This window comes from Rattus norvegicus, chromosome X (genome assembly GCF_036323735.1).
Source record: "Rattus norvegicus strain BN/NHsdMcwi chromosome X, GRCr8, whole genome shotgun sequence".
NCBI classification, from domain to species: domain Eukaryota; kingdom Metazoa; phylum Chordata; class Mammalia; order Rodentia; family Muridae; genus Rattus; species Rattus norvegicus.
This window is the reverse complement of record NC_086039.1, coordinates 149016281-149028675: the sequence shown is the minus strand read 5'-3', so window position 1 is coordinate 149028675 and position 12395 is coordinate 149016281. Positions and strand designations below refer to the sequence as shown.

Sequence of the window (12395 nt, the reverse complement as noted above, 5' to 3'; positions counted from 1 at the left end):
TCTTTAATTAATAAAGTTAGTAACTTTATCTCTTATGCAGAAGAAGGTCTAGGATGATGACACATACCTACATAACAAGAAACATTAGTTTAATTTTCACTACCTGACTTGGGTTCTCATGGAAACAGTTCAGTAGAGGTTTGAATTGTTGCATATTACTTAATAACTTATATTCATATAAATGTTACCAGACGATATGTTATATTTATTCAACTTTGTAGTATCATGGGCATAAATAAAGGGATACAGTAATTTGAAACCCATTGTGGTACATTACTCTTGATATCACACTGGAAGTAACTTCAATAAGATTCTCAAGGAAAATCTTCAAAAATAATGTATACCTTCAATAGAATATGCTATGATCTTAATAGAGATGGGATTCTTATACTCATACTTCATACTTTTATTAAAAGTATCTATAGCTAAAAGGCTTTATCAGAACTCGAATTTAGCCTAGTCATTTAACTCGAAATCTGATGAAATTTGTTTTTTACCTAGTAAGCTTGATGGACCTTGAATTAAAGATATCACTGAGCTTTTGGTGGGCCATTTTTGTAAATAATCAATTTAATCTCTTTCAACCAAATCTATGTACCATTGACCAATTTTGCCTACCAAACCCAAGTATATAGCTATTCCCAATTATTAATAAATCTTACGTTCTATAAATATTATGTGTTCTGTTGTGTTGTGTTGTGTTGGAATCATCCTTGTGTCTGGATAGACCACACCAGGCCATAATAGTTCCATATGAGAAAGTTTATTGGGTGAGAAGAGAGCAAAGGAGGTGACAGAGACAAATGGGGAAAAAAGAGAGAAGGGGCAAAGGTTAGGAAGGGTCTGCTTTTTATTTGGGCAGTGAATAACTGATCACTGGTAACGGTGAGAAGTGAGTCAGTTGAAGGTTGGGAATATATGGCTATTGCCATGGCAATAGATGTACATGTCCCTGGAGCCTGCATGTGATGTCACCATCATTGCTGGATTTGGAGGTGATATGCAACCATAAAGCCAATTCCTGAGATCAACATTATGGAATGAAATAACTTTTAGATAAAGCAGTAGAGACAACATTAATGAAAGATGTTTGCTCATCTCTTTTTAACATTCAAAAACTATTGAAAAAATTGCCACACACAACCAAGGAATTTATATGAAATGCTTTAATTTTAGCATTTTTATATTTAATATTTCCTACAGTATAAATTTTTATGGACTATATCTTAGAATATTTATAATTAAAAATTAACTTGTAGAGCAGACTTTTTTCTTATCCTTCTTCCAGACATACTGTCAACTTTTGGCTTTCTAGTCTATAAATTGTTTTATGCCAGGAGGAAGGTCATATTGATATCCAATTCATCTATGCATACATTATCAAAAAATGGAATTCAATAAATATGAACAAATCTAAACATAAGCATCCGTACCATAGAGAAAGACATAATCTTCTAATACTATGTGTTTGTTCCCAGTTACCCACAGGTATTTGCTGATATTTGAGTATATGTAACATGCAAATTTTTCAAACAACCTATTGTCTTTTTCTCCATTCAATAACAAAGTATTTAAGACAATTTTCTATGAAAATGATGTGTGATTTGCTTTTGAGTATTTTAAGGATCATTAGACAGGGATAATTAGTCAAAAACTTCTATATGGGTGCATTGTCTAAAAAGATCCTTTCAGTGATGTACTTAAGCAAATATTATCAAATATTCCCAAATATAAGACAAGAAAATTTACAAGAGAAGCACTTCACTGACAAGATCAGATGATACATAAAACCTCTGCTGCTCTCCAGCTTACAGTCCAACCTTGTCACTTAACTTGTTGTGCTTGTCAGTGTAACTATAAAGTCTCAAAAGACCTTTTCAACTGCTTTGTTCTAACAGAAGTGTATCTTTAAATTTAACTACATGTAAAGTATATTGTACAGTATTTTTAATCTTAGTAGTAAATACTGCCTAAGTGCAGCATGAAAGAATCCTTTTTTTTTTCTTTATTCTTTTTTTAGAGTCCAGGCTTTATCTCTCTCCACGTCTGCCTTCTTACTGTTATGCATCCCATACCTTCTCTCCCCCATCTCCAAGATGTCCCCAGCCCCTGAACCCCACCAAACCTCCCCACTCCTTGAAGCCTCAAGTCTTTTGAAGGTTAGAAGCATCTTTTCTCACAGCAGTTCATTGCTGTATATGTATTGGGGGCCTCATATTAGCTGGTGTATGCTGCCTTCTTGGTGGCTCAGTTTCTGAGAGATCTCTAGGGTCCAAGTTATTTGAGACTGCTGATCTTCCCATAGGGTTGCCTGTGTCCTCAGCTTCTTCAAGCTTTTTCCTAATTTAATCAGAAGGGTCAGCAGCTTCTGTCCATTGGTTGGGTGCACATACCTGTATCTGACTCTTTCAGCTGCTCATTGTGTCTTTGAGAGGGCAGTCAGTCATGCTATGCTCTTTTTTGTAAGCACATCATAGAATCAATAATAGTGTCAGGCCTTGGGATCTCCTCTTGAGCTGAATCCCAATTTGAACCTGTCCCTGAACCTCCTTTTCCTCAGGCTTTTCTCCATATTTACCCCTGCAGTTCTTTAAGACAGGAACAATCCTTGGCCACAATTTTTGACTATTGGATGGCAAACCCATTCCTCCAATTGATGCCCTGTCTTTCTACTGGAGGTGGACTCTACAAGTCCCCCCTCACCATACGGCATTTCATCTATGGTTCCTCCCTTTGAGTCCTGAAAGTCTCTCACCTCCTAGGTCTCTAATACATTCTAGAAGGTCCCCCCACCTCCTGTCCCCCAAGGTTGACTGTTTTCCATTCTTTTTGCTGACTCTCAGGGCTTCAGTCCTGTTCCCTCACCCAATAACTGATCATGTTCCCATCTTCCCCTCCCATTCCTCTTTTCCATCCAGCTCCCTCCCTTTCTCTCCCTCTCTTAAAATTACTATTGTCTTCCTTATTGTATCTCCTTCTCTTTAAGTAAACTTCATTCCCTTACACAGCATCAAACTCAACAGGGTCTAAGAAAAACAAAAGTGCAGACGCATTGCTGGTAACACAAGCTAATTAACATAAAATTACCCAACCAAAGCAAGGCACCCTTCTGTCACTTAGGAGTTGTGTAAACTCTCATGTAGCAATGACCACATGTAGAGTGGGTAAGATATAGTTAGTAACTGTGTAAAATAGTTAATTGACACGGTTGTTGGCTCCTATACCATTGACTGAGTGATATGAGAGTAAATATGAGCATGTGTGAAAATTCATTCTAATTTCATATATAATTTAAATCTGTCATTAAATGATAATAAACTCGTTCCTAGACAAGACCACCAACTAATTATTTCTCACTTCCTCAAGATAGAGATGGCTGGAAGATATTCTATGTTATTAATATACTTTTTTGATTAAAACTTAATTTGAATAACACGATTATTATTATAAAATGGCAGGAAATAGGGAAAGTACTGATGGGTTTTATGGTACTTATTCTGTTATAATTTCAACATAATTTAGTATAGTCGTGTGCATTGTAGACTGACCTTTTTCCTATGTTTGTAGTATGCAAATGTTCTACCATATCATCTTTCTTTAGCTGTTTATTTTTTCCTCTGATTTCACTGATCAGGCAATTATAAGTTGTAGTAAATATTAAAAACTGGTAACCTCTTAGCCCACGTTACCACCAACACCAAGGGGGCCACATGGCACTGCTGGGTACTTTTATCTCTCTTTTGTGCTTGTATACTTGGGGCCACATGGCACCATGGGTTCCCTCTATCTCAGCGGTTCCACGCTGCCCTCAAGTACTCTCTGACCTGGGTAGTCCGCAAGCTGTTTCAGCTTAGCCCCTTGCCACGCTGCCTTCAATCAGAGTTCCCTTGTTCGGTTGTTACCACACCAGGCATACACATCCCAATTCCATTGCAGGCTTGGTGTGTCCTGCCAACATACCTTCTCTTAAACTCAATTAAGTTGCCACATGAAAGAATACAACATACAATAACCTCTGGTCCAATTGATAAGATATAATTTGCCCATCTAGACAGACCAAAATCCTTTATACAGCCATCCCTTAAAAATATTCATAACAAACTGTATCTATGCATAGAGAAGAATCTTAGCCTTTGCCTCTATGTTCTTTCAGTTCCTTCTGCTCGATCCGGCTCTTTCTCCTCTTCCTAAAACTTTATTCCAGCACACCCTTCCTTCTTGTCCAGTAACAGGCATCATTTTCTCTTATCTGCCTTCACCTGCATAAGGACATCAGCCTACATTAAGGAAGCAAGATTTTCTTTTCTATAGATGAGGGAGTGCAGAATGTATAACAATAAGTACAATTCTGTTGTTTGCTGACACACATATTATCAGAAAATTATTTACATTTAAAATGTAAACAACTTGACTACAAAACAGTATTCTATCTTTATAACTACTATATTTTAAAATTTTGATCTGAAATATGCATTATTTTAAATTTAAAATAATTTTCATATCATAATGTATATTGTTGACAACTTTAAAATTGTTGATGATTTAATATAACAATTATAATTTAATTTATAAATGGTCTTTCCTAGATGTTCCCATGGTATGGACACACCATCTACTTATATTTTTTACATCAGATTTTGTAGATTAAGAAATGTCTATTTTTAATGTCACTGTTACCTTGACACATAATTTGGCATATTTTGTTTATTTTAAAGACTTTTAAACCACTTAGCATAGCTTAAATGTAGTACATGCTGGTTCAATAGAACAATGCTTTTCAAGTTTTCTGTGGTAATTTTCTTTTTTCTCTCAGGAAATTCAAAGGTCATCCTAAATCAGAAGAATAAAGAGCTGGCAAATCCATTAGAATTCATGCTTATTGTCTGAATGTTTTCCAGAATTAATTAGTCTATTCATTGACCAAACACATACTGAGTTGAAACTATGTATTATTATAATCCAAACACTATTGAAGAGCTAACACCATTCTGAATAAAACACAGAACTTTTTATAATATTCACAATCTAGTGGAAAAATACAAAAGGAAATCTTGGAAAAATAAGCTGCACAAATACTTTATGAAAATTCAATTTGAAATATTTTGTTACCTATGAATATGAAATCAATTAAATCTATATCTTTCTAAGTATTCTTCTAAGCGTTTTCTGTCCTTAATTAGTAGACATTGCATTGCATCACTTATAATATTTACTCTTCTCCCTTATGATCATTTTAATAATTCAATCAATGAGTAGGGCTTAATAAGTATAATGAAATAATTTTTGTTTCCACATATTTTAAAGAAAACAGAAAATGTTTTTAAAACTAAAATTATCTTTTTCGATGCTATTACTATAAAGATTATAATTTCTACTATTCAGGAATTCAGGACTTTATGTTGTTTTGTTTGTTGTTTAAACATACCCAAGTATTTATTAACTGTATTACTCAACAAATTCCATCACAAAGTTTCTTCCTCTATACCAGAGTATATCATACATTTTATGTGAGCTCTACTCAGTTTTTAGGTAACATTTAGTCTCTTGGTGAAACAATATATGTCTTGGCATTTTTCTATTTTTTAACCTTATTTAAATATCACTCTAATCAACCAAGCTGTTCATATAATGAAGTCATGAAGAGGGCCCAAAGTATTTCTTGATTAAAATAGACATTTTTAGCACACACAATTCTCTTTGTTCAACCACTGTACCCCTAATTTTATCAAAAAGAGTAAATCTTTTTCTTCCTGCAGATAGCACATTGATCTCTAAGAAAGGAAGCCAATAATCTTATTTTGTTTGTTATTTGAGGGTTATAGAATAATAAGAGGGAACATTTTCTTCAAATATTTATTAGCATGCCTTTCTTTTAAGACACCTCTGAAGTTAGGGAACCCTATGGAAGAGTTAGGGAAAGGATCAAAGGTGTTGAAAGGGATGGCAACCCCATAGGAAGAACAATAGTAACAACTATACTGGACCCTTCAGAACTCCCAGAGACTAAGCCACCAAAAAGAGCATACATGGGCTGGTCAGTGGGCCCTGGCACAAAGGTAGCAGAGGACTCAGTGGGAGAGGATGTGCCTAATCCTGTAAAGACTTGATGCTCAAGAGAAAGGGATGCTGGGGGTGGGAGAATAAGGTAGGGGTGCGTTAGAGTGGGAGCACACTCTCAGAGGCAAAGGAGAAGAGGGATGGGATGAGAAATTCTGGTAAGGGGGACCAGGAAGGGGGACAACATTTGAAATATAAATAAATAAAATAATTTTTAAAATATGATATAAAAAGATACCTATAATCCACGATAATATAACTTAAAGTAACAAACCAAGATATTTTATACTATTTGTAGATGTTATAAAGGATGCCGCTTCCTTGATCTTTTTCTTAGTTTGTTTGTCATTTGTATATAGGAGGGCTACTGATTTTTTTAGTTAATTTTGCATCCAAGCAATTTGCTGAAGTATATCAGCTATGTGAGTTCTCTGGTAGAATTTTATGTATGTATACTATCGTACCATCTGTAAATAGTGATACTTTAAGTTCTTCCTTTCCAATTTGTATCCCCTTGATCTCCTTCTGTTTTCTTTTAGCTCTATAGAGATTTTCAAGTGCTATGTTGATTAGGTATGAAGAGAGTGCACAGCATTGTCTTGTTACTGGTTTTACTTTAATTGCTTAAGGTTTCTATACATTTAATTTGATATTGGCTATTGGCTTGTTATAAATTGCCTTTATAATGTTTAGGTATATCACATGTAATGTGTTGTCTTAAAACTTTTAACATCAAGGAACATTAGATTTTGTCAGAGGTTTTTTCAACATCCCATGAAGGGACCATGTGTTTCCTCTTCTTTTAGTTTATGTATATCATGGATTAGCTTGGCAGAATTTTATATGTTGAAACCCGCATCATCTATGGGATGACGTCTACTTGATCATGGTGGATGATTATTTGAAGTGTTCTTGGATTTGTTTTGAGAGATTTTATTGTGTATTTTTGCATCAATGTTCATGAGGTAAATCTGTTGGTAATTCTTTTTTCCTGTTAAGTCTTTCTGTGGTTTAGGTTTCATCAGGATAACTGTGTTCCCATACAAGTTTGGCTATGTTTATTACATTGATATTTTGAGGAATACTTTGAGAAATGTTAATTTTAGGTCTTCTTTGATATTTCTGCCATAAAACTTTCTGGCCATGCCTTTTTTTTGGGGGGGGGGGGTCTTTTGATGATTGCTTCTATTTCCAAAATGCCTCATTAGGATGGGGAAGCATTTCAGGAATCTAAGTTGCTTGCTGACCAAGTTCTTAAAAGCAGAAAAGAACTAGGTTATGTGGCATTCTCAAGGTAGAGGTGTGTTGTGGTTTTTGAACTCGAAAGAGAAGGTCAAAGAGGGTTAAAGAAGGCATGCCAATGAAGGGAGCCCGCCATATTGTGCCTAGTTCAGAAGGCTAGCAGGACATGGTAGACTTTGAACTTAATTAACTGGGCAATGAGTTTTTGAATTCCAATAGGATATTGAAGTGTAGGTTGATAATTCTTGTCCTTTCAATTTAGAAATGCCTTATTAAGATGAGGCATTTGAAACATTTTCATGTTTAATTTTATTGTGTGTTTTCAGGGGGAGTTATATAGACGGGCTTAAAAGAGGGGATGGCAAGGTAGCATCCAGTTCAGGAATTTCCCTGGTGTTATAAGCAGCTCATAAGAAAAGAAGCTAGACCATTACTTGCTGGAGTAGCCTATAAATCTGGAATTATGGTTCAAGAAATTTGCAATTAGATTAGATGGTCCTAAGGAAAGGAAATTAACGTCCCTTATTTTCTCCAGGAGATAGTATGAGTTGGGTCCTTGGGCGGGGGGATGAAGAATATGTAGTTTTGGGTGCAAGAAACCATTGTCCTAAATTGGGGCTACATGTGTGTATTTGAGCATATACATAGGTATTATTATAGGTATGTGAATAAATATTAGTAGAGGTAGCTTATGTTCATGTTTGATAATTTTCAACAAACTAATTTGCTGAAATTATTTTGTTTTTGTAAGCTAGAATGTGTTTATATAATCTGTAGTTTTCCCTCTAAATGTGTTGTATCTTTTCTGAGAAAATTAGTATGTTAATTTTTAAGACAAAGTTTTAAGACAAAGTTACTTTCTCAATGCATATCAATAAAATATGGATGCTAAAGTTCATCTACTTCTATATATGCTATTATCAATATGTTACATTTCAGAAGAAGTAAATGGTTTAAAGCTTTCTAAAATTGGCATTCACCCTTTATAAAAACAGGATTAAGACATATTTCCATAACAGACTATCATGGTTTTTAATATCCAGCATATTAGTGATAATGCCTTCAGTATTTGGGCAAAGGGCACTGAGATTAATTTGAAAAGTCACATCCATATTCTTGCTCCTTGGAGAGTTTGAACAACATCAATATAGGCTCAGTAAGCACAAAAGAAATGATTGAGCATAATATCCCACATTGTTTTCGTTTTCTGAAGGCCGTAAATATTCATGAACAATGACAGTTTTAATAGACCTTTAGTTGTTTCACACCGCAGTGTAGTTATATGGAAACTGATGAAATTAGAGTTAGATACTTAAACTGCTGATTCATCTCTTTCCAACAAATAGTCCATTCCTATGTTCTGTCAGAACTAATAATAATGTTTTAGAAAAATGAAAGACAATGTGTGGAATAATAGAGTTTACAAACTAAACTAAAACTAAATGATTGGGTGAATTAAAAAGGGCAAAATTAATGATATTCTAAGGTAAATTCACATGAAGATGAATTAGGAGTAATGAGTAAAGGACAGCCCAACGGTCAGTAAAAGCTCAAACTTGAAAACCCACCAAAACAATTTGGAATGATGTTCCTACAAAGAATCACCATGAAAAAGTAAATCTTGTTGATAAATTTAAACGTAAGATGATATATATCTATATGTAGATATAGGTATATACAAAGCAAAAACATATATATGCATATAAACACATATATGTGCAAAATAAAACAAAAAGATGTAAGTTCATACTTTCTTTCATTTATTTTTCTAGAGATAGTATTATTGTGTCAAAGGGCAGGTATGTTTTATGACTTAATTCATATTTACAATTTATTCTGTAAAAGAGTGTTGGTTACGGTATAATTTAAGATAATTTTTGTGGCAGTTAAATTGCAAGTAAAAGTGAATCCATAAAAATAAATGTCATTTGATACAATACTATCTCCTCAATAGAAACCTGAAATTACAATCCAAATGCCTTGAATATGACTTAGTTTTCTGTGGAATTTAATTTCATTGAATCAATTATCTTTTCAGTACATGAAAATTAACTTCTTCTCAACCACCACTTTAAAAATCCTAGTCAATATTTGTTTTTCTCTTATTATTCATAATTTCCAAAGGCACTACCATTTACCCAGGTATCCAACTACAAATCTGAGAATAACAGATTTTTGTCATTTTATCCTCTTTGTCTTGTTATACAGTCAGTAATCTCTGTTGTGTGCACTCAAGCCTAATCAAAAGGCCAAGAAACCATAAAAGCACAGGTAGCTCCAAATTTGCCAACTACCTTTCTCACCCTTTTAAACATTTCCCTTATGACTCCACCATTTTGTGAGACAATCCTTTCTTATATGAATTTGTGTCTTTACTCTCAACTAAAATAACTTATTTTCTATTTTTCTAGTGTTTATCATATTTTCAATCTTTAAGAAAACTTGATGAGATGAGCACTGTCCCAAAACGTACTACAATATGCCCTTCTTAGCAGTAAAACTCTCCATTTCAGTTTTCATCCTGTTTAGATAACTTTGACACACATTGTATGAAGGTATATCCCTGTATTCTCAATAAGTGTTGTTGACAGCAAAGAACCAAATGCTGTCAGGATCTTGGTATTGCCATTTCTATGGACTATTATCCCTTTTCTATTTGTAAATTTTTTCCTTTTTCACCTGCCCAAAAGTTGAAGAAAGCTTCCCTGGTAAAGATAAAGCAGCCCTCAATATCAAAGGAAAGCTCTAAGAGATGGATAAGGTATTATCTTGTTGCTGATTGGTTCAGAGTAAAATGCCTTTTTGTATTATAAAGAGCTGACAGCAGGGCCTGGCTCAGCAAGTATTAGGGTGGCACTTCCAGGCAGTTATGGAGGCAGGAGACAGTTTCAGGAGGATGCAAAAAGGAGAAAGGACAGAGCTAGAAGGAGGCAGTGAGAACCATGTGAAGAGACAAAATGGTGAAAAAAATCAGGATGAGTTAGACGTTAGCTGAGAGCCTGTCCCAGCAAACGGCTGACAGCTTTGAAGTATAAAGATGTCTCAGTGTCTTAACTAAGCTTCAAATTTGATCTGTGAAATCCTCACAACACCAACACCATCTTCTATATAAATGTGTAATTTTGTTTATGCAGGACCATTGGACAGTCATTTCCCATTGGATCCCCAGAAGTTATTAGAGAAGTAAGAATGTAAAATTCAGAACATAGAGAAGGTCTGCAGCATACTGGCTTCAGGGTATGCTACCCATTGCAATCATGATTTCATTGCCCTTGTGATTGTTTACAGATTTATGCTTGAGTAGGTCGCCCAGTTATTCATTCACAGTTGATAACAAGAAAAGAGGATATTATCTCTTTACTTATAGACTTCTGATGAATTCTAGGGAAAGGGCAGCCATAGTGTTCAATTTAAAACCCATGGTCAGACAATTCTGATCAAACTCAGTAACTCACAAAATAAAATAAAAAGTCTTGAACATAAGAAAGTCACCTGAAGAGAGGATCAGGTAGACAGGGATGGGAAGGAATTAAGAAACAGTAGGAAATTATGAAAGTAATGAGAACATAGTACACATGTGAAAATTTAAGTTAATATAAATATTTAATAAAAGTCATAAAAAAGCATCATATGATTTACTTTCCAGTTCAGTGTTCAATGACTTATGCTACCAATTTGAAATTGGCCATGGTATGAGTTTTTATTGCACAAAAAGTGACAAAATAAAGAAAAAGAGGTTCTCTTGTGAAAATGGTATTAGCCTATCATAATATTAATCCAAAGAATTTTCTTAGGTTTATGTTTTATTTTATTCGAACAATGGAACTACCACTTTTCATTGTACTCTATTTCAGATTTAACTACCAATTATTGTTCCTGCTTAACTTGTTTTTCTATAATGTCCTTCATGTTTTCCAGATCCCGACTCTCTCACCTTCAGGCCTTACTGTTGGTGTTATAAGACAACCCTCTTGAACATTGACCTGAAATGTATCTCTTCCTCTACCATAGACTGAAAGAACACTTTAATAGAACTGGTGGGTTGATTTAAGATATGATGTTTTGGTCAATCATGTTTTTTTTCTTTTTGTGATTTTTCCTGGATAGGTGTATTTCTTTCCTTTGGTGGTGGGTCTAATGTGATAATCTGGCCATCCTTAGACAAAGTGACAGCAGGAGAATAAGCTGTTAAATTAGATTAGAAACCAGTGCTCCCAAAACACCAGTTTAGACTTATACCATGCAAAGAGGATACAAAGGAGGAGGGTTTATGGCTATAGATATGAAACTAGGCTTATGGGATTTCAGAGCTTGGTGAGAAGGGGCAGGTGCAAAAACAAGAAAGAACCTACCCAGGAAAGGACATTAACACACAAAGAACATTCTCAATCTAGGCTCTGGCACTAGGAAGCTTCTGGGTTTATTGATGTCAACCTTGAGAAAAAATTTCCCTCAAAGTGTGAAATAAATAATTTTCCTGTTATGAATTAAAATAACATTCTTCTATTATCCATAAAATATTATATTCACTGTGGTGAGTACAGCTGTGAACTAATACTTTATATCACAAATATTTTTAATAAATGATCTGGAAATTGTTCATTTTTAATAGTCTGTGATCTCTTATTTTAGAGATTACTAATATATGAATTATTTTTAAGTAATTAGCATTTAATATTTTTTATCTTTCTACTTATTTTTTGTCAGTTGCTCAATCTGCATGCATTATTTTCATTATACTGGCAGCTTCAAAAGTACAGAAAATTCAAATTATAAATGACTTACAAACACATTGACCTTTTGATTCAAGTAATCTACTCACTTTCAACTATTAACTTGCAATAGTTTTAATTACATATTTGTCATTATAAAATCAATAAATTGTCATTAACTAAAAGTGCATGAAGCAGTTTCAAAAGTAAGCAATAAAATGACCTACCACAAAATTACAGTTCTTTTATGTGCATATATTAACTCATTCATTCGATTTCTCAACTATTTATTCATCAATATTTATGTGCCAAGAGCATTTCTTGGTCTTAGAGGTAGGCATAGAAATATAACATAAAAAGCACTTGCACTAATGATAATTTGAA

At 34.1% G+C, this 12395-nt stretch overlaps 1 long non-coding RNA gene across 1 annotated transcript in view; it reads left to right on the top strand.

The window, feature by feature from the left end:
- Positions 1-11354, top strand: part of LOC134484026 (uncharacterized) — a 35027-nt gene extending 23673 nt beyond the window's left edge. Inside the window, exon 2 of the long non-coding RNA XR_010061345.1 lies at positions 11218-11354. This is a non-coding gene — a long non-coding RNA (uncharacterized LOC134484026). The remainder of the gene's footprint in view (positions 1-11217) is intronic.
- The last annotated feature ends 1041 nt before the right edge of the window (positions 11355-12395 follow it).